Below are 20,085 nucleotides of genomic sequence, written 5' to 3' on the forward strand. Positions count from 1 at the left end.
ACCAAACATATAAAAATCCAGGGTGCTAGAAATACAAATTCAATTCATTCAAATTCAAGCTCATTCTAGACCCTGTTCACAAACCCTAGTGAGGTGCATGTGACCACCAAGTCAGGGAGAAGGGAGCAGGAGTGACTCTGAGGCCAAGAGAAAGGGTAGGTAGGGGATCCCCTAGGTCTCCTGGTGATCACTCCTCCAAAGTGGTATCTCCATCTTCCCAATGCCTGTGAAGACATACCAGGCCCTGTCCTTCTGGCCCTAGCCCACCCCTGGCCAGGTCTTCAAAGGCCAGTCCCAAATGGTTCTACCCTCCCTTGCACCATCCTCACTTGTTCAGGCTTCTAGTCTTGCTCTCCTCCTCCTCCTCCTCCTCTTCTCTGTGATTAGTAGCAGATTAGGGTACTGTATAAGCCGCAGTGAGGCTAGGAGCCAGGGGAAGCAGGGTGGAGACAGGGTGAAGAGAGGAGAAGAGCTGTCCCAGGACCCCTCTCTTCATGGGATCCCAAACTGTGCAACCAGCTCCTCTTTTGCGTCCACACGGATCTGAGAGAGTGCACTGCAGGCGTAAGCAGCTATCCTGGAGACCTGCTGCAAGTCGGAGAAGGCAATGGGCTTGCTGGCCAGCACTTGGTGGCAGCTTCTTCCAATGGGTCGGGCTGCTGCTCAGCAGAGCCAGGTGGGTGCCGTACTGCCTTGCCTGGTCCATGTACTCATGCTGTTCCATGCCCTGAGAGTCTGCAGAAGACACATCGACGATGTTGCTGGCTGTCTTGGCGAGGATGGAGGAGAGCAGGGCCTGCTCATCTGTGCGAGCGGAAGGCAGGCTGTGGTAGTTGGGTTCAGCTCCATTGAGGGCTTTGGTTGGAGGGTTGCTAGGGTCCAGCAGCAGCTTCCGCTCCTCTCGGTCCTGGTCCGAGTCCTCGTTCTCGCTGCTGTAGCAGCACCCCATGGCCGGGGTCAGGCCGGGTGCTTGGGCTGCGCCGAGGAGGGACAGTGTCTGTCCCCCACATGTGCTTTCATTCACCCCCACACATGCTCTTATTCAGTCCTTACAATAACCTTGTGAGACGGGCCAAGTTGCTATGATTGTCCCATTTTAGAGATGAGAAAACAGAAGCTACAAGACATGAATCATTTGCTAATGTCACCTGGCCAGTAGTTGATGCGCACGTAAGTGTCCCTTTCTTGACATTGCTCAGAGCAAGGTGGCCCTGGGGTGGGGAACGGGGCATGCATTTCAGTGCACATCATTTTGTCACCTGCTGTCAGCAGCCCAGACTTTAGGAAGCGTCTCTTGCTTTCTTCTCTTCTTCTAATCCTGCCTCTGAGACACTCAGCAAACACCACATACCCTCAGTGTTTAACATCAGCAGCCACACTCCAGGCTTCAGGACAAAGTGCAATTGCTTATTCAAAGGACTGAGGGAGTTAACACACCCTGAATACATTTTATCGTGAGTTTAACTGGTGAGTCGGCCGACTGTGGGTGCAGACTGAGAGCTGTCCCACCAGGATGGGAGCCGGCTGGCATTTCATGAAGCATCAGGGTCGAAGGCAGAAGCTCAACCCCCACTGACAGGAGGGACAGGCAGTCTCACTGGAGGACTTGGAAAACAATTTGGTGCCTTGTTTCGGTGTAACTGGAAACCTGCTCTAATTGGGAGCCAGACTTGGCCAGGGCAGGCGTAGGTTCTGCTGTATTGCTCAGCGACGCCCTAGTCTCAGCCATCGCTGCCTGCTCTGACCCAAGGGCAGAGGTTAGAGAAGCCCCAGACACCCCACTCATCCTTTGTTTGAAAACCCTCTGCCTTCAGGCTGGCAATAGAGCCCACCTGGAGATTTGCGGTGAAAACAACCCCTCAACCAAGGAACCCACTAGAGCAGGGCACCATGGAACAGGGGTCCACAGATGCAATTCAGGGGTCTGTGGATTGGGATGGGTCACAATCAAAAAGGACATCTTGCTGGGCATGGTAGCCCACGCCTGTAACCCTAGCACATAGGGAGGCTGAGATGGGAGGATTGCTTGAGCCCAGGGGTTTGAGACCAACCTATGCAACACAGCGAGACCTCGTCTCTACAAAAAAATAAAATAAAATAATTAGCTGAGCATGGTGGTGTGCGCTTGTAGTCCTAGCTACTCGGGAGGCTGAGGCAGAAGGATTGCCTGAGCCCAGGGGGTCAAGGTTATGGTGAGCTGTAATGGTGTCACTGCACTCCAGCCTGGGTGACAGAGTGAGACATAGACTCAAAAAAAAAAAAAAGACTTCTTTATTTTCCCTACCTTCTAACTGAAACTCAGCATTCCTTTCATTATGAATGTAGGCAACAAACCCCAATATTTCTAGCAGCACTTGGGATTCTGTCCCAACAGAAATCACCAATATTTTCATTCTACATTACAATTGTTACAGGTGTTTTAAGATATGGTTTACTCTCCTTACTGCTTCAAAATTATGTAGTTATTAGACACATGGCTGGGTCTTACTTGATGGGTTAATTAAAAAGCATATATTACTATTTCACAATTCAAAAAATCTCTTGATAACCATATCTCAATATAATTGGATTCCTTGGTAATACTACATATTTTATTTTATTTTTATTTTTTGAGTTGGAGTCTCACTCTGTTGCACAGGCTCAATCAGCACGATCGGGGCTCACTGCAATCTCAACTTCCTGGGCTCAGGTGATCCTTCTGCCTCAGCCTCCCAAATAGCTGGGACTAGAGGTGTGTGCCACCAGGCCCGGCTAATCTTTTTATTTTTTGTAGACATGAAGTCTCACTATGGTGCCTAGGCTGGCCTTGAACTACTGGGCTCAAGCAATCCTCCCACCTTGGTCTCTTAAAGTGCTGGGATTATAGGTATGAGCCACTGTTCTCGGTTTGTATTTCACTTTATGTACTTAAAAACATTATTCTGAGAAGGGGGTCCATGGCACCAGGAAAGTAAAAATGTGAAGATCTCCTGCATCCAAAGTAACCTTCCCAAAAGGGAGGAGGCTACAGTCTTTATCACCTAGGAAGGGGATGTCTTGCTGAAAACACGAGTTCTAGGAACCTGTCACAGGGCAGGCTCTCTGGAAAGCAGACTTCGAGATGAAGTTTGGCGTTTGAAGGGTTTATCAGTTAGTGCTTCGGAGATCTACCCTCGTGGAAGGGTGGAGTAAGGAGTAGGACTGGGCATCAGAAGAAGACACAGTCTCCGCAGAGGTCTCAGCTGACCCACTATGTTCTCAAGATGGGATGACTCTTCAGAGTTGCTCTGAGTTGGGGGTGGGGGACCCATGCTGATCAGCTGTTAGATACAGTCATCCTGGAGAGAGAGTCTGATCTTGGGCAAAGCAGCTCTCTCTGAGTGAGGCACTTCTCAGACAGCAGCTGGGGGAGAAAGTCACTCATTCCTAGGCCGGGCACGGTGGCTCATGTCTGTAATCCCAGCACTTTGGGAGACAGAGGTGAGAGGATTGCCTGCCTGAGTCCATGGGTTCAATACCAGCCTGGGCAACTTGGTGAGATCTCATATTTACAATTAAAAACAAAACAAAACAAAAACAACTGGACATGGTGGCACATGCCTGTGGTTCCAGCTACTTGGAAGGCTGAGACAGAAGAATCAACTGAGCCTGCTGTGGCCGTGAGCTCACCACTATACCCCAGCCTGGGTGACAAAGTGAGACTCCGACTCCAAAAAAAGAAGAAAGTCACTCATTCTTGAAAGGGAGTCTGGATGGTGACTCAGAGCCCACTACAGGCTCCTACTACATACCTGCTACAGCTAAACCCCCAGATGGAGTCCAGCATCTGTCAACCTTTTAAGTTCCCCCATGACTCAGATGCTCTGCCTGGTTTAGAAGTCCTTGATCCTAAGTAGTCAGAGCTGCAGGAGGCTCTGAGGTCATGGAGTCCGAGGAACTTGTTCAAGGCTATTCAGCCGGTCAGTGGCAGAGCCAGGAAACTGCTGACCTTGCCTTGGCCATGGTCCCCCTCCATTTATAAATTTCATTCAACAAATATCTATTGAGAATCTTTCCCCACACTTGGCACTGGGGGAGCAAAAGACACACCATTCTTGTACTCAGGAAACCTACAGTCCTTCCTCCCACAATTCTCTCAGCTGGATCTGCTTATGCTCACACGTTGCTCACGGAACTGTGAGTTGGCAATATCTGTCAAAATTGAAAATATACCTACTCAGCATTTCCGCTTCTAGATATGTATCCTGCATATAGACTTCTATATGGGTGACGTGACATACGTACATGGATAGTCATCAAGAAATTATTTGTAGTAGCAAAAATCTGGACACAACCCAGATGGTCATCAATGGAGACTGGGTGAATAAACTATAGTACATACAAAGGAATCCTGTGCAGCCATTTAAAAAAACAAGAGTTGCTGGGCGTGGTGACTCATGTCTGTAATCCCAGTACTTTGGGAGGCAGAGGCCAGAGGATTGCCTGAGCCCAGGGGTTCGAGACCATCCTGGGAAACTTGGTGAGAACTCGCTTCTACAATAAGTCAAAAAATTAGCTGGACATAGTAGTATACACCTATAGTTCCAGCTACTCAGAAGGCTGAGGCAGAATGATCACCTGAGTATAACAGGTCGAGGCTAAGGTGGTTGTGAGTGTGCCACTGCACTCCTGCCTGGGCGACAGAGACTCTGACTCAAAAAGCAAAACAAAACAAAACAAAGTAAGCAAACAAACAGAAACAAGAGTCAGCTCTCAATTGATATAAAATAATAATTTTAAAAATCTTCCAAGGCATATTGGTAAACAACAACAACAACAACAAAAATGGAAGATAAAGAACCATGTAAAACATGCCACAATTTGAGTGGAAAAAAAAAGAGATATGTATGAATCCATTAAAGTTTTCAGCTAACCAAGAGCTTTAAAAAAGAGGGAATCAAGACTGGGAGTGGTGACTTACATCTGTAATCCCAGCGTTTTGGGAGGCCAAGGTGGTAGGATTGCTTGAGGCCAGGAGTTCAAGACCAGCCTAGGCAACATGGCAAGATCCCGCCTCTCCAAAGAAAACAAAAATTAGCCAGGAATGGTGGTGCTTCTAGTCTCAGCTATCCGGTAGGCTGAGGTGGGAGGATAACTTGAGCCCAGGGTTTCAAGGCTACAGTGAACCATGATTGCAGCACGGCTCTCCAGCCTGCTGACTCATAAAAAGGGGGCAGGGGAGGAATCAGTCAGTCCAAGTAGGAAAAAAAAACCACTCAAGGTTTATCAGACAGAGAATTTAATTCAGGAAATTGGTTAATCAAGGAATGTAAGACCTGAGAAGCTGGATAGACCCATCAGCTGACCCAGGACCTTGAGAAACAGAGGCCTGGAAGGGCTTGGTCTCCCAGGAGGAAGAGGATAAGGAGTGAATCTCAGGCTAGCATATGAATGACTCGCCTAATAAGTATATGCTTATAAAATACATAGACTATCCCCTGGAGGCCACTAAGGAATATGGTGCTTGTCTCTAGGAGTTGAGGACTGGGGAGGAGACCCAACTGATACTGGATACCCTTTGGTACTTTTACATTTTGTGCCATGAGCACATATTGCTTATCGGAAACAAGACACTTACCTGGCATTCATATTTAGTACACTGGTAAGCGCAGAGCTGTTATATTTTTTTCATTGGAAAACATTCTCCTGGAAACAAAATGCCAGCAACATCTCCCTAAACGACTCCTGTCATTACACCCTCAAAGACAGCACAGCATTTTTTTCCTGTGTGTGCTTCTCACAAGTGTCCTCTTCAAGCCCTCCTTTGCCTGCCTTGTTCAGGAGAGGAGGAAGCACAGCCCAGGGGGATGGCAGAGGGCCAGAGGAGGTTTTCCTCTCCTCAGCAGCTGGCTCGGTGGTTGATCACACCACATCTGTGGCTACTTAGAAAGCTGCCAGCCGGAAGGCCTCAGCTCACAGCCCAGAGCTGCGGGGCCTGCCAGAGAACCCGGCTTACCACCTCCTTGAGGGAGCTACCACTCCAATTGATTGCCCTTGCCCGTCCCCTGGGAAGCCTCACACACTGGCTGCCACTGGCCAAAGTCCCAGATGCCCATAAGGGAGGAAGACAAGGTTGCCTGAGCCCTGCCCTTGACTGACAGTTCTATAACTCCATAAAGAGCATGGGCAGAGGAAGAAGTCAAAGGGCTGCCTCTTTTAGTTGAAAATGAAGCCTGTTGAAGTTCACGAAGAGGGAGCTGAGGTAGCACAGGAAGTATGGCTGACTTACCCAAGATCACCCTGCTAGTGAATGACAGAGACGGGATTCAACCCAGATCTGGTTGAGATCATGTGTCCAGCCCTCTCACAGGGTAGACAAGGACACCAGGCTGCTGAGGGTCACAGAAGCATCAGCCCAAAGGACTCTGCCTTTCCATGCTGCCTCCCTTGCTTCTTAGGGGGTCTCAGATCAGACTGCAGCAATTCTTCACCACAACGCTCAGCATCTTCTCAGTTATAAAGAAGGAATTTATTATGTATCAAAGGTTGTTATGTTTATATTTGTCAAAGACTATAAAGCACCCAGCACATAGAGGGCTCAACAAATATGAGTCCGCTTCTTTCTTCTCTCTCTCTTTTTTTTTTTGAGACAGGTTCTTGCTCTGTCGCCCAGGTTGGGTGCAGTGGCAAGGTCACAGCTAACTGCAGCCTCGAAATCCTGAGCTCAAGCGATCCTCCTGCCTCAGGCTCCCAAGTAGTGAGGGCTACAGGAGCACACCACCACGCCTGGCTGATTTTTTAAAAATTCTTTTTGTAGAGATGGAGTCTCAGGCAGTCCTTTCGCTTCAGTTTCCCAAGTAACTGGGACTATAGGTGTGTGCCACTACGCCCAGCTGTTTATTTATTTATTGTTTGTACAGAGGTGGTCTCACGTTGCTGCCTAGGCTGGTCTCAAACTCTTGGGCTCAAGCAATCATCCTGCCTTAGCCTTCCAAGTTGCTGGGATTATAGGTGTGAGCCACAGCACCCAGTCCATCCTTCTCTTTAAGTATCTTAATTCCTACTCCTCATCTTGAAACCACACAGGCTCACTTGAGGATCAGACAAGAATACTGACTTCTACAAAAGCCTCAGGCTGTACCAGAGTCACACTGGCAGGCCTGGGAGCTGGACTCTGCATCCGTGGACACTTCTGCCCTAAAATCCAGATCCAAATTTGCTTGGCATGCTGTCTTCCCTTCTAACTCAAGACAGTGAATTCAAGTTGGACTAACTTTCCCTGCTATTAACATTTCCATGAATGCTTCCCCAGCTATTTTCATCAATTTTGAACAATTTTCCCAGAAAAATGCCCTCTCAGCTTCAGGACCATCCAGGTTCTCTAGCAGATGAACTTCTGTTTGCACATCTGGGGCACTGCTCAGATGTCCCCTATACCTGATGTCTCCTGATACCTGTCCCCTATAACACAATGGTCTAAGTACATGGCCAGATCCACTGTCCATTGAGGTAGGTTGTGCCTTTGTTTCTAAGATGAGTCTCCCAGGCAAGTGTCCCAGGCCTGTCTCCTGGCCCCAGAGCTCTTGTCTCTGCATGGTGGAGGCCATTTGACCCTGTGTGGGCTCAGTCCCTCTCCAGACTATGGGCTGATGTTATCCATGATTGGTACCAGTGGAAGTAGCCTGAGACTGACATTGACTTCTGTGGCTTAACTTCAGGTCATCCTTTCTGTGGGCTTCCCTTGACCTCCACCCTAGAATGGCCTGTCTGTCTGGTGCCAGTTCACATGGGATCCTGCAGCACTCACCTGGCTTTTCTCTTGTTACCTGTAACAGCTGAGCCTGCCAAGAGCTTCCCCACCCATTCTCATTCTCATTCTTGTTCTCCATCTGCCTCTCTATTGCTCTCTTGTCTGCTAATAGCTGTTAAGTGCCAGCTCCTATCCTGGAAATACAGAAATGAAGGAGCTAGGCGTGGTGGCTCACATCTGCAATTCCAGCACTTTGGGAGACTGAGACAGGAAGATTGATGGAGCCTAGGTGTTCAAGACCAGCCTGGGCAACAAAGCAAGACCTCATCTCTACAGAAAAAAAAAAAAAAGAAAGCAAGAAAGAAAAGAAAAAAATAACTGGGCATGGTGGCACATGCCCGTAGGCCCAGCTACTTGGGAGGCTGAGGTGGAAGGATTGCCTGAGCCCAGCAGTGTGTCTTCCCTGCTCTGTGATACCTGGAGTCTCAGCTGTGGTGATTCTGATGGCTAGAGTTGACTTGAAGACTTGGGCATCTGGGCTGAGCTAACCAAAGAATGGGCTCAACTGAGATTGTCAACCCAAGTACCTACTGTGACTTCCCCAGCCTGGTGGCCTCAGGGTAGTTGGACTTTTTGTTTTGAGTCAGAGGCTTTTTGTTTTGAGTCTGTCACGCAGGCTGGAGTGGCACAATCATGGCTCACCGCAGCCTTGATCTCCTGGGCGCAGGTGATCCTTCTGCCTCAGCCTCTGGTAGCTGGGACTATACCCCATACCCAGCTAATTTTCTGTAGAGACGGGGTCTTGCTATGTTGCTTAGGCTGGTCTCGAACTCCAGGGCTCAAGCGATCCTCCTGCTTCAGCCTCCCAAAGTGCTAGGATTATTGGTGTGAGTCACCACGTCTGTCCTAGTTGGACTTTTTACTTGGTGTCTGAGGGGTGCGAGGGTGAGTATTCACAGTGAACAAGGCAGACATTGCATGGTCTTTTATGACATGGCCTCAGAGGACACATAGCATCACTTCTGACGTGTGCTATTGGTCCCAGCAGTCATAAGACCAACTAGATTCAAAGGATGGATGAGGACATAGAATTAATCTCTTGAGACAAAAACCTTGCAATCATGTTTTAAAACTTCCACAGAAGGTTCCCCAGAAGAAGTAACCCCTGAGCTGAATTTTGAAGGCAGAGTAGAAGTTTGCCAGATAGATAAGGTGGGGAGGGCGCCCTGGGCTGAGGGATCAGCAGATGCAAAGGCCCAGGGGCATGAGAGTGGGTAGCGTTTCATGTAATAAGTCCCACTTGAGTTCCTGGGAGCTCAGCAAACACATCCTTCCTGCCATCTCACCAGACAGCCATCCTTATCTTGTCCTTCCCAGAGTGTCAGGACCCTACTGAACCCCAGAACTTGGAAACCAGGGCTCCTCCAGATCCGAGATTGAATGGCACATCCACGTTCCAGTGGCCTGGCCCCACCTGACTCCTGAGGCTGCGGTGAGCTCACAGGGAGATGCCACCTGAGAATGGCTTTGAATGAAGTCTAGCCAGACCCCATCTCCGGCTCTTGATTTAGAAACCCCTGCAGCACTGCCAAAGCTTTCTTGGTTTGGTTTTTCAAAGCACTCTGTGTCCATTGGCATGAATCCTGGCAATTCTTTCCATAATGGTGAGGCCTCTGATTGCAGGCATAAAAATTCAGACTAGATTAAACAGAAAAGAGAAATGATTGATTCTTGTAACTGGGATATTCCAGAAGCAAATCCTGGCATCTAAGCAATATCAGAATTCTCTTTCAGTTTCTCATCTTTACATTTGTCTGTGTTGGCTTCATTTTCAGGCATAGTTTACCCGATTTTACTAAGGATGGCCCCACAGCTCTAGGCATAACTTAGCCTCACAGTCAGCAAACCCAGCCCAAAGGGAGCACCTTCTGCCTGAACACAGAGAGGGTTCTACCTGGCCCAGTTTGAATCACATGCCCATCCTGGCACTGATCACCCTGGCGGGAAGCTGTAATACTCTAATTGGCTATGACTGAATCAAAGGCCAACCTCTGGTAGGGTTATGGGCTAGGCCCACAGTAACCTCATGGAATCAGCTCATTTCAAGAAATAGGAGGGCCGGGCATGATGGCTCATATCTCAGCACTTTGGGAGGCTGAGATGAAAGGATTGCTTGAGCCCAGGAAGTAGAGACCAGCCTGGGCAATGTAGCCAGACCTCATCGCTACAAAAACAAATTTTTAAAAATTAGCCAGGTGTGGTGGCTTGTGCCTGTAGTCCCAGCTATTCAGGAGGCTGAGGTGGAAGGGTCATCTGAACCCAGGAGGTTGAGGCTGTGATGAACTTGATCACACCACTGCACTCCAGCCTGGATGACAAAGTTAGACAGAAAGGAAGAAAGGTAGGAAGGAAGGGAGGGAGGAGGGGGGAGGGAGGGAGGGAAAAAAAGAAGGAAAGAAAGAAAGAGGGAGGTAGGAAGGAAGGAAGGAGGGAGGGAAGGAAAGTCCAGAAGGGGAAAGGAAGATGTGAAAGGCAGATTAAATTTAGCTGCCACAGTCCACAGGCCACTTGTATAGTTGCACAATTTGTGCACAGCACAAAGGGAGGATAGGGTGCCTTCTGTGTCTGTCCAGATGAGTCCCTTTTTCTAACTCACACAAAGACAACCATATGGACACATGCTGAGCTTTGCAAGGTCTCCCATGCTTTCCTTTCCCTAGCTCTGTGGTCCTGGCTGGGAGATAACTCCTGCATCCTTTAAGTCCTAGTTCAAAGGCCTATTCCTCCACCAATCGGCCAGGATAAACCTCAAGTTCTCCATGACCCACAGAATTATGACTTCTGCCTCGGTTACGGGTGTCCAGCGGTGATTCCTTGTCTGTTGCCCTTGTCTGGCCTAGGACAGGTTCCAGAAAGACAGGGCATGTATCCAAGCTGCCCTCCTGGCCAGGTGGATGCACAGGTAGGCTCTGTTCTGTGGGTGGGAAGAGAACAGAATCATCCTCCTGACCGTCCAGCCTCTCTCCCCACTGTGCTTGCAGAAGCCAATTAAGGAGGAATGTGAGCCCTGCGCATCAGCAGTGAGAGGCTATTGGCCTCCTCCGTGCATTTTCTGACTTACCTCTACCAGCCGCTGGAGGCATTGTGTCATTTAAGAGCCCTTGAATGATGCACTCACAGGGCCACCACCCAAGTCTGGGCTCCAGAGATGGAGAGCCCCTCCCCAGGGGACCTGGGGGGAAGAGAAGGTGGCTGGGCTCCATCTGGGCCTCACTGAGGCTGCCAGGCAATTGCTCTTGGGCTCAGCTCTAGCTCCTGATTAAAACCAGATCTGGGAGCTAGGAGCCTTTGGTGAAATTGGATACCTGTCAACGTAGGCAAAGGAAATATACTGTGGGCGGGATGCTGGCCGGCAGCCCAGCAGTGCTGGGCTGGGCAGTAAGTTTGAGCTTTCCTGCTGAAAGGCCCCCAGAGCCCTTGCCATGTGGGGTGATGACAGTACTAAGAAACAGGAGTCCCATGGAGACCAGGGGAGCACACCCATCTCTCTGTCGTTTTCTTCCCTCTTCCCTTCTCTTTGTTTCTTTTCTTCAGATAGAAGACTTGATTCAATTCCAGTACTTTTATTCAGAGGTAAATTATTGAACCTCTCCGAGCCTCAGTTTTATCACCTGTAAAGTGGGAGTGAAAACAGTGCCCACCTACTTATATTACTGTGTGATTAAAAGTGATAATGGATAGACTGGGCACAGTGGCTCACACCTGTAATCCCAGCACTTTGGGAGGCTGAGGTGGGAGGGGTGCTTGAGTCCAGGAATTCAAGACCAGATTGGGCAACATAGCAAGACTTTGTCTCTACAAAAAATTTAAGCATTAGCCAGGTGTGGTGGCATGCACCTTAGTTACAGCTACTTGGGAGGCTGAGGCAGAAGCATAGCCTGAGGGAGACTGAGGTTGTGGTGAACTGTGATTGTCATGATCATGGCACTGCACTCCAGCCTAGGCGACAGATTGAGACCCTGACTAGGAACAAAAAATGTGATAATGTATGAAAAGTGCTCAGAACAGAGTAAGCCCTTATATGTTTTCTCTCTCTCCTTTCCTATGAAAAGTTATGTGATACAATTACACCATAAGTACAATCCTTGATGATTGTAGGAAGGAAAACACTTGATGTCCCTAGCGGCTGATGCAGTGGCAAGAACATTGGCTTCAGAGTTGCTGTCATCCCAGTTCTGCCATTTACAAACTGGGTGACTTACTCAAGGGACGTAACCTCTTTGAACCTCAATGATCTCATCTGCAAAATGGGGATGCTGATAATTCCTTCCCTGCCCATGCCCTAGACTTGCTGTTTATCTCACAGGGGATACATATGAAGGGGTGCTGGAAGCTGTCTGGAGCCACGCACCTTGGCAGCCAGGATTTACACTTCCAATGTTGTACTCTCCTTCTTGCTATCTGCTTGTCTCTTGTTTGGTCTTTGTCTTCCTTTTTCCAAAGTCATGAGTCAAATAAACTTCATGGAGTCACAGAACATTAGGACTTTGTGACTGTTGGTTCAGTGGTTCTATCAAAAATCACCTAGGGAATGCAAACTTGGACTCCAGCCAAAACCCAGAGAATCAGAATCTCTTACTTTTTAAATTAATATTTGTTTTAAGTTACTAAAGTAATACACTCCCATTATAAATGAATTTCAACAATACAGAAATGAGAAGAGTGAAATGGTAACCACTAGTAATGGTCTGGTGTGTGTCCTCTAGTGTTTTGGGGCTTTTTTCCCCCCCTTTGGAAAGAGCTAAGCATATAGTTTCTATTTCCACCATTAAATGAGATAATCACTCACTTTTGAAAAAAACTTGACATAGCTTAGACATCCTTCCACATCAGGACACATATGTCTACCTCATTCTGTTCAACAGCTGCGAAGAATTCCATGATGTGGCTTGCTGTGGTTGACTTAACCTTTTCCCTGTTGGTCGATATGTGGGCTGTCCCCCTTGACTCCTCTCCAGCCAGCCCAGCCTCTGCCCAGGTGTGCAACCTCCACTTTGCACAGATAAGTAATTGGAGGTCCAGGGAAGGGCCATGAGCAGGCAGGTCACAGAGCAAGTTAGTGGCAGAGCCAGGATTCACAATCCTGGTCTCCTGGCACACTCTTTGCATCAAACTATCCCACCACATTAATAAACAAACAAACAAAACAACAACGAAAACAACAAAGGTGGTAAGGGGAACTTAATAACATTTTTCCCAAACCCATTCCTGATAGCAGGAAAGAGAAAAAACCCACAATTTTATTCCATGTATGTGTAAGGACTGGATTTTTTTCTCCCAAACTTCCTCAGTTTTCACTTTTCATTATGTCTTTGTAAGAGTTCATAACTCAATAACCTTTTCCTGCACATTGTTTCTGAAGCCAATTTTTTTTTAATGCTAGAATCCCCAAATCCCACTTCCCCTGAGTATGGCTAGTCTGAGAGGTTTTGCTTGGTCAAATTCCACTCTCCAGACCCAACCCCCCTCTTCACTCACCATAATTGATGAGTTTTCCTCTCTTGTGAAAACAAATGGAATTACAAAATTGTGATTGTCATCTATTATTTTTTATTAAGTAAATTCCTCCAAGTCCTGTAGGTAACTTTCCCAGAAAGATAAATTACCCAGTTATAACAAATATAACATGTAATGTTTGCAGAACCCTTGAGAGAATTTTCTCTTTGCCCAGAAATTATGCTTAATCTTCCTACTACAGAATGGAATGTTAATCCTGCCTCCAAAGAGGGAATAGAGATTTGATTGGAAGGGACCACTGCTCATCAAGTCCCATCCTCTTTTAAGCCTTTGTTTTCAGAACTTAGTGCTGAATTGCAGACAAATGCTTCCACGTCTACTGCCCCTACCTCCATAACCTGACACAAAGGGATTGGTCAAAAAACGTTCAAATTTCTGGGAAGAAATGTCATCCTCACATAGCCAAATACAGTGCTGGCAACACTTGAATTTTGCTTATCATCGTTTTGGGCAGAAGGTAACAGGAAAAAGGGAGTACAGAGTAACGTTTTTGTCTGTGGCCTGTTCCTTAGATCCTATAACTCTGGCTTCTATCTTAAAATCAAAAGTAGGGGCAACCCCTTTGGGTCCCCTCCCACTGTAGGAGCTTTTCTGTCCTCTCAATAAATCCTGCTTTCTCACTTAAAAAAAAAAATCACGGAAGGATCGCCGGAGCCCAGCAGGTCGAGGCTGCAGTGGCCAGGAGCGGCCACTGCACTCCAGTCTGGGTGACAGAGTGAGACTCCAACTCAAAAAAAAAAAAAAAAAAATCAAAAGTAAGGTGAGCACGGTGGCTCATGCCTGTAATCCTAGCGCTTTGGGAGGCCACGGTGGGAGGATCACTTGAGCCAAGGAGTTCAACACCCAGCTTGGGCAGCATGGTAAGACTTCTACAAAAAAAATCAAAAGAATTAACTGGGCATGGTGTCGTGTGCATGTAGTCCCAGCTACTTGGAGGCTGAGGTGGAAGGATCGCCTGAGCCCAGGAAGTCAAGGCTGCGGTGAGCCACGATTGTGCCACTTCCCTTCAGCCTGGGTGACAGAATGAAACTCTGACTCAAAACAGAAACAAAAACAAACACCAGAATCAAAAGCAGGCCCCTCTCCAGGCCCCAGGTGTGTGGTTTCTAAATGCCATTGTCTCCTGGAAGGACTGGGCTCCTTGGAGAAATGGCTGATTCCAGGTCTGGGGCAGGAAATGTACAAAACTAGCCTGGAGCATCTTGGAATAACAAATGATGACTAGGGCCCTACCCAAAGACTCAAGAGCCAAAATGAAGTGGCCAAAGATGAGTCGCTTTTAGCATCAATACGGACAATATCTACAATGCATTAAAACATATCAAATATGTTTCAATCCATAAATTCGTAGTGACATTCAAAAAGGAAAAAAATGAAAAACAAAATAAAACACAAAATGCATTGGTCACCTTTGAAAGATGCCAGGAGAACCAATTCATTGCTCTGAAAACTAATAAGTACGAGGAAACAATTAAGGGTTTTTGTTTTTGTTTTGCTTTTTTTTTTTTGAGTTGAGGTCTCACTCTGTCGCCCAGACTAGAGTGCAGTGGCACGATTGATCACGTCTCACCATGGCCTTGATCTACTGGGCTCAAGTGATCTTTCCATCTCAGCCTCCTGAATAGCTAGAACTACACAAGTGCGCACCACCAAGCCCAGCTAATATTTTTTATTTTTTGTAGCAAAGAGGGCTCACTATGTTACCTCAGCCTGTCTCAAACTCCCGGGCTCAAGTGATCTTCCCACCTTGGCCTCCCAATGTGCTGGGATTACAAGTGTGAGCCACCACACCCAACCAGAATTAAGTATTTATTCTGTCTTTTCTATGCAAACTGTACCTCAGGATAACCACAGTGTAGATGAAGGGAAGTATCTTTTTATGGAACTATTTCAGCTCATAAAGAAGGAGACAGCATTAGAATAGTCTCATGTTTCAACCTCTAATGAAAACCATTAATCCAACCAAAGATCACCAATGGCTGCTAACGTCATTGGAAAGGCAAACAGATATATTAAGTCCTCCTACGGGGAACATAAAATACCACCTGTGGATTATTCTTGTCAAAAAAATCAGCCTTGAATCTGGTTGAGCTTCTATATCTAACCCCCAATTAACAAGAAAATACACGAGACTCTGGCCAGGCACGGTAGCTCATGCCTATAATCCCAGCACTTTGGGAGGCCAAGGTGAGAGGATTGCCTGAGCCCAGGGGTTCAAGATCAGCCTGGGCAACTTGGCGAGAACTTGTCCCTACAATAAATAAAAAAATTACCTGGGCGTGGTGGCGCGTGCCTATAGTTCCAACTACTTGGAAGGCTGAGGTGAAAGATCACCTGAGCCCAGCAGGTCAAGGCTGCAATGGCCATGAGGGTGCTACTGCACTCCAACCTGGGTGACAGAGTGACACTCTGACTCAAAAAAAAAAAAAGAAAATGCAGGAGGCAGAGAACCAGATAGATACCACCACGGACATGTCATCATCAAAAATCAGGCTATGGGAAGCTCTACAGGACAGACCAGTTTCTCCCATGAATACACAACAAAAAAAACCAAAATGAGGCAGAGGGGAATTTATAGATTAAAAGAAATTTATGGGACACAGTAACTGATCATAAAGTATGGTTATTTCAATCCTGGTTTAAATAAACAGATTAAAAAATATGAAACAACAGGAGAATTTGAATACTGGAAGAATATTTGGTGATGCTAAAAATTATAGATATTTTTAGAGGTGTGATCATGGTATTGTCGTTATTTTTAAGGAATTTTTTTTTTTTTGAGTCAGAGTCTCACTCTGTCACACAGGCTGGAGTACAGTGGCACACTCATGGCCACCGCAGCCTTGATCTGTTGGGCTCAGGTGATCCTTCTGCCTCAGTCTTCCAAGTAGGTGGATCGGTGTATGCCACCACACCCAGCTACTTTTTTGATTTATTGTTGAGACAAGATCTTGCCAAGCTGCCCAGGCTGGTCTCGAACCCCTGGACTCAGACAATCCTCCGACCTCTGCCTCCCAAATTGCTGGGATTAAATGTGTGAGTCACAGCACCTGGTTATTTTTAAGGGAAGATGAACTTTTAGGGACACATGCTGAAATATTATAGGTGAAATCTTTAAAAGTCTGGAATTTGCTTCAAAATAATCCGGTAGGAGGGAGAGCAGATAAAAAGAAGACTGGCCACGCGGTTGTTGAAGCTTGTGCTGGGTATGTGGAGAATCCTTAGACAATTCTCTCTACTTTTGTGTATGCTTGGACTTTGCTATAATAAAGAGTTTTTTTTTTAAAGTAGCTTAGGCCAAAGAAGGAAATCCTCTTGATCTTGACAAGCACTTGACCTTGGGCAAGTAACTTCCTCTTTCTGGGTTCTCTCTCCTTGTGGTTGGGGATGCTTAAAGAAGGCAGGGGCTCTGACCATTTTGTGTTTTGTTTTGTTTTGTGTAAAAGTCTCACTCTGTTGCCCAGGCTGGAGCATGGTGGAATGCAGTGGCACGCTCATGGCTCCCGCATCCTCAACTTGCTGGGCTCAGGTGATCTATCTGCCTCAGCTTTCCAAGTAGCTGGAACCACAGGTGTGCACCGCCATACCCAGTTTTGATCAAAAAAATCAAAATTTTTTTGATTTACTTTGGAGAGAGTTCTCATCAGGTTTCCCAGGCTGGTCTCCAACTCCTGGGCTCAGGCAATCCTCTTGCCTCCTTCTCCCAAAGTGCTGAGATTACAGGCGTGAGCCACCATACCCAGCTGATGGCTTAGTTTAAGCACACAACTGCCCATCCAACTTTAGGGTAATTTCAAATCCATTCTGACTTGCATTTATCTGGCTCTTTGGGGACTTGATGAAGATTAATTTTTCACCCAATGACATTCCACATTTATTTCACAGTACAGTTGGCTGAACATTTGGGAGGGCAGGTGTAGATGCAAGTGGTATTTTTGACAAGATCTGAGAACTTTCCTGACACTAATGGATAGGGTGCCTCTGAGAAGCACGGGTGGGTTAGGTCAAGGCATGAAGGTTGCATTAGTTGGCTTACTGCCCACGTTTCCAAGGATAACATCCTTGTTGAATGCTTTGAAATGTTGGCTGCCGTGGTGATGAGAAGGCACTGAAGTAAGAGGGGATTGAGAGAGCTATTACAATATAGATGGGTCTTAACACCCATAAAATATTTTAACATTAGTGTTTCCTTTGGGTGAGATGACACATTGTCCAGTTCCATGGCACTGGTTGCCAGCATCAAGAAAAGCTTTCCTAGAAATCTGTAAGCCAGACAGGTCTCTGTCCTGCATGTTACCTTGGCATATCAGTAGGAAGGTTTTCAGTGGCAAGTATGGAAGCCACTGAATAACTGACCTTAAAAAAACAGGAGTCCTATTTTTCATCCTCCTCCTCCTCCTCCTTTTCTCTTCCTCCTCCTCCTCCTTCTTTCAATCACATGGCCGTACATCCAGAGAGAGATAGGGCTGCATTGTCTCAATGACTCTCTGATCTGGCATCTCTGAGATTCCCATGGCCTTTTCCTCATGGTCATATGATGGCTGCTCCAGCTCTAGGCATCACAATCTCATGCCATATTCAGAGGCATTAAGCAGAAGTTAGCTTCTTAAACTCTCTTATCAGGGAGAAAAAGGTCTTTTCCAGAAGTCCCTTAGCAGACTTCTTGTATCTAGTTGGCTAGAACTTGATTATGTAGTCAATTCTAATTGCAATGCATATTGGGAAAATAAGCATTGACTTTCCCAGCCTCTACTGTGGGAGGTAGGCAAGGGGAAGACTGAGAAAGACATCACGTCAGGTCATCAGTAAATTTACCATTTCCATATCCTTCTGCTCCTGAGCAGGGTTTCCTGTACCATTCACAACTTCATTTTTTCAAATGGGATCCTACTATGTTTCCCAGGCTATTCTCGAACTCCTGGGCTCAAGTGATCCTCCCACCTCAGCCTCCCATGTATCTGGGACTAAAGGTGTGCACAGCTTTGCCTGGTTCACACTTTTCTTTTAAGTGAGATTCAGACTCTGTCTGGTAAATATATGATATGTGTTTATATGTATATATCATAAGCTATGTCCACTTGATGGGCCACTCCTGCTGTTGGGTAGTGCTTGAATCAGGTCTGCTGTTTGGTCCTGTACATGTGTTTTTACATAGCAAGAGGTGAAGGCTCAAAGCAGTGAAATAATTTACCTAAGGTCTTCCAGACAACCTGATGGATCATGGTAATCACAGTTCACACTACCCTGCTTGTTGTTCCTCTATTCTGCTTCATCTGTTGATGGAGAGGCTTCTCCCTGTCTGGAGGAGAGGGCCCATGACTCATGCCTGGCCAATCATTGTCCCCTTTTCCTCCCTAATTGTGATTGGTCCAGGGATGGTCATGTGACCCAGGCCAGCTGCTTAAGGAGATCAACATGGCATAAGAAACTGATGCAGAGTGGGATTTCAGGGGTTCTGATCAGATTTTAAGCCCTGAAGCCCAGTTTCTGCTGCTCTTCTTTCCATCCTGAGCGCTTCCCCGGCATTCCTTACAATTAAGGAATTCAGTACATTCCTTAAAAAATGCAATAGCTATATTAAGATATAATTCACATAGCTAACAATTCTTTGAATTAAAGTATGGGTTTAAAGTCAGAGGTTTTTCGTGTGTTCACAGAGTTGTTCAACTATTACCACATAGGTCTTGGAACCTTTTTATCACCCCCAAAAAAGGCTGTATACCAGTCACTCCCCATGTCCCCCCAACACCCCTATCCTCAGGCAATCACCAGCCTTTCTGTCTCTGTGGATATGCATATCTAGACATTTCACATAAATGGAATCATGCAGTATGTGTTTCTTTGAGACTAGCTTCTTTCACTTGGAGTAATGTTTTTTTGTTTTTGCTGTTGTCTCACTCTGTCGCCCAGGCTGGAGAGCAGTGGCACGATAACAGCTCACCACATACTTGACTTCCTGGGCTCAGGTGATCCTTCTGCCTCAGTCACCTGAGTAGCTAGGACTACAGGTATGTGTCACCACACCTGTATTTATTTATTATTTTTTTGCAGATACTATTGGAGGGCACAGCTCTAGATGTGGATGTCTTTTGCAGACACAATCTGCTTATGAAAACCAGGTTCTTGGCATCTCGAACAAAGAATTGGACGAGACACACAAACAGTAGAAGTAGAGAGATTTATTAACTAGGAGAGGCAGTACACACCAGAGAATCTGCAGCGGGTTTGAGCATGAGAGCAGCTCAAGAGCTACTAGAGTTACATTCTGGGGATTCTGTATCTTTCAATGGGGTCGCCAGGACATTCATTAGATGGGCCCAGTACACGTCAGATGAGTCAGTATGTGTTTGGATGTTCATTGGATGGGCCCAGCACGTGGCTCTGTTTCATTGGCCCATTTCAAATGTGGCCCTCGTGGAAAGTTCACACCCAAAAGCTTCCCACCGGTGGGAAAAGGCTTCCTGCTGCAAAAGGCTGCTTTGGACATGCGTGTGCCCTACCCCGCCCGCTTCCCGCCAAGGATAGATTCCTGCCCCTTTCTCCCACTCTTGTTCCTGTCTCTCTTCCTGCCTCAAGACAAGATCTCACTGCGTCACCTAGGTTGTTCTCTAACTCCTGGGTTCAAGCAATCCTCCTGTCTCGGTCTCCCAAAGTGCTGGGATTACAGGCGTGACCCACCTTGCCTGGCTGGTATATTTTCAAGGTTCATCCATGTTGTAGCAGAGTACATTCCTTTTTGCTGGGATGGGTTGTGGTTGGGTTTCTAGCACTTGCAAACTAAAAGTGTGGTCAAGATTTGA

At 46.8% G+C, this 20,085-nt stretch overlaps 1 pseudogene; it reads right to left on the reverse strand.

Annotated features, from left to right (window-relative positions):
* Positions 1 to 492: 492 nt before the first annotated feature.
* On the reverse strand, positions 493 to 965 carry LOC103256453 (annotated as a pseudogene).
* Between the last annotated feature and the right edge of the window lie 19,120 nt (positions 966 to 20,085).

This window comes from Carlito syrichta, unplaced genomic scaffold (assembly GCF_000164805.1).
Source record: "Carlito syrichta isolate Samal-C Ts95f unplaced genomic scaffold, Tarsius_syrichta-2.0.1 Scaffold289529, whole genome shotgun sequence".
Taxonomy (NCBI): domain Eukaryota; kingdom Metazoa; phylum Chordata; class Mammalia; order Primates; family Tarsiidae; genus Carlito; species Carlito syrichta.